This window comes from Meles meles, chromosome 17 (assembly GCF_922984935.1).
Source record: "Meles meles chromosome 17, mMelMel3.1 paternal haplotype, whole genome shotgun sequence".
Classification (NCBI taxonomy): domain Eukaryota; kingdom Metazoa; phylum Chordata; class Mammalia; order Carnivora; family Mustelidae; genus Meles; species Meles meles.
This window is the reverse complement of record NC_060082.1, coordinates 45,430,159-45,433,194: the sequence shown is the minus strand read 5'-3', so window position 1 is coordinate 45,433,194 and position 3,036 is coordinate 45,430,159. Positions and strand designations below refer to the sequence as shown.

Genomic DNA, 3,036 nt, shown 5'->3' with positions numbered 1-3,036 from the left:
AGGGAGTCAGGGGCCGGACTCGATCCCAGGACCCTGAGATCATGACCTGAGCTGAAGGCAGACGCTTAACTGACTGAGCCACCCAGGTGCTCCGAAATTCTATTCTTTTCACTCAGGTTTTTAGGAAAGGAAGCAGAGCTGCTTAACATTTGTTATAAATGATGTGTCGGACACTGGGCTTGGTGTTTTATGCATGCTGTTTAGTTCTCACAGCTGCTTAGAGAATAACTATTATTACTACTGTGTATCTATGAGTTTGATTTATATTTATGCTCTCATTACTTGCATCCTTGCTTGGTCAGGTAGCTGTTCAAATGTCACCTTTGACAAGCCCTTCCCGAGCCTCCAGTCCATAACCACACACCTGCCATCCTCTGTCTCATTTCAATGGCTCCGTGGATGCTATTGCCTTCCTGGAGAAAGCCTCTCAATTCCAATTCATTAATTCTCTCTTCAACTACATTCAGTTTAGAAACTATCCTATGGAGGTTTTTGTTTGTTTGAAGATTTAATTTATTTACTTGACAGACAGAGGTCACAAGTAGGCAGAGAGGCAGGCAGAGAGAGAGAGAGAGAGAGAGGAGGAAGCAGGGCTCCCTCTGAGCAGAGAGCCCGATGCAGGGCTCAATCCCAGGACCCTGGGATCATGATGTGAGACAAAGACAGAGGCTTTAACCCACTGAGCCACCGGGGTGCCTCTATACTATGGAGTTTAAAAAAAATTTTCAGTGGTTATATTTTTCTTCATGATTTCTAATTTTATATCCACTTGTACTTACTTCATTTGTCTGTTTTAATGTCGTAATAAATCACTGGCATGGATCTTTTGTAAGGATGTAATGCCTTCATTGATCTCTCCAAGGATGCTAAGTGCACATATTTTTAAGTCTTTTTCAAAATTTTTTATTCTTTCTTTCTGGAAAAACTCATAAACCAATTATTGATTTTATTGGCTCTTTCTTGGCATTCGATCGCTTCATGAATTTTAAAGTTGGATTTACAGGATCATCATATGTAGGAATTTCTTCTCCCTGCCTTTCTTCTTCTCTGTGTATTCTTCTTTGTGGCGTTTATGTTTGAGTCTGGTTATCAATACATCTCAGACAGCAGCAGGCACACATTTTCCAGTTTCCTTTCACAGGCCAGGGAAGACCTGCTCCAGCTTCCGGTTGTGAGCTCTGAGCATGACTCTGGCTCCCATGCCTCCCATGGAGCACCTTTCCCCTTTAGTGTGCTTTTATCTGCAGAAGCCCAACTCCAGGTTTCTATTACCTACTTCCAGATCCAGAGCCTGGAAGGCCCTCAGATCAGCCCCTACTGTTTGCTTTGCATTTTGATTCTATTCCAGGACTGTGGATATATATACATGTCTATATATATTATATACATATATATATATATTTATGGATTTACATAGATTTTTATATATTATAGATTTATAGATTTGTATACATATATAAAATTTTTAAGTGTGGCTATTACTTCTTAAAAAATATTTATTTATTAGAGAGAGAAAGAAAGAGAGCAAGGGCATGCACGAGTGGGAGGGGCAGAAGGAGAGGGAGAGAGTCTCAAGTAGACTCTGTGCTCAGTGCAGATCATGACCGAGCCAGAAACAAGAGTCAGACGTTTAACTGACTGTGTCACCCAGGCACCCTGGGTGTGGCTATGACTTTTATATGTTCTCTATTCTTGCTGTGTGTTGGATCAGAGAGGGCTTCATAGCATTCTCTCACAATGCCCCTAAATCTGGTGAACAGGAATAGGAGTTGGGAAACATATTTATAGTGGGACAAAAGTGGGAGCTAAAAACCAGGCAGTTATGTACAGGTCGAAAGAGCAAAGAACCTGAAGAAACGATGAGGTCAAAGATCACTGGTGAGTTGATATGCAGGAACCCTAGTTATGAAGATGTTAAGAAAAGGCATAAAATTTAACGTTGGGTTGAATGACCATGACTTCCCAGGTCCTCCCTTCCCTCTCCTTCCTTTTTCTCAAACCCCCTCTCCCTCACCCTCTTTCATGTTGGTGATAATCCCTCAGGTGACCAACCATTTTAGTTTGTCTAGGACGGTTTTGGTTTTAGCACTGAAAGTCCTACTTCCTAGGAAAGCCTCAGTCCTGGGAATCTAGGATGGCTGGACACCTTAACTTCCGACCTTTCACCTTGTGAGTGCTAATAGAAGGCCCCAAATACCAAAATGAACCTTACTAAGGGGTGATCTTGAGAGACAATAACCAGGAAGGGGAAGAGACAGGAGTAGGCAATGGCCTCTGTAGTCTTTGCTGGGGCGGAGGAAGCCACAACCCAAGAGGTACTTTTTGCTCTGCATTTGGTAGAAATATAGACTAGAAAGTGATCTTTGAAGTTTGTGAGTCTTAGAATTTACTCACTCAGAGAAATCTGAACCATCAGTGCAAATGGTGTTTATAGTTCCTCCTATACTAGATTCAGAAAATACTTCCTTTTGGAAAGGAAGATTGTATAAATATTATTTGATTTTATTTCTCTGTAGTCTTCTTGCGTTCAATAAGCCATGCTGTTGTTTTTTAAATATGTTGAACTAAATAATATTCAGTTCCGCTGACTGTATTTTTTATCAGAGATCAAGACCACATGTCATTTCATGCTTCCCTCGGCAGCACATTTACAAAAATTGAATGATACAGAGGAGATGAGCCTGGCTCCTGAAAAGGATGACACGCAAATTTGTGAAAACCATATTCATTTTCAAAGTAACTTTGTCTTAGAAGAGCACTGGTCAGTTCCACAACCACCGTCACTACAGCTAAAAATAATGCTGCCAAGGCTGTCCTTGGCTGTCAGTAGCTGTTGCAAACCACACTAATTTTGTTTGGAAGGTGGTGGAGGTTGGTCATGTGTAGCAGCCGTATACTTTGACTCAGGGAATGAATTAAGATTGATAAATTCCATCTAGCCATAGCCATGCGATTTCTCTCTGTAAACTCTTCATTGTTCCATCCTCCATGCTGCCAGGAGTGAAATGTTACCAGCAGGGACCAATGAGACATAAA

At 41.3% G+C, this 3,036-nt stretch overlaps 1 non-coding gene across 1 annotated transcript; it reads left to right on the top strand.

Annotated features, from left to right (window-relative positions):
• Positions 1-2,628: 2,628 nt before the first annotated feature.
• Positions 2,629-2,732, top strand: LOC123928536. The gene has a single exon (XR_006815748.1). It is a non-coding gene; the product is annotated as a U6 spliceosomal RNA (small nuclear RNA).
• The last annotated feature ends 304 nt before the right edge of the window (positions 2,733-3,036 follow it).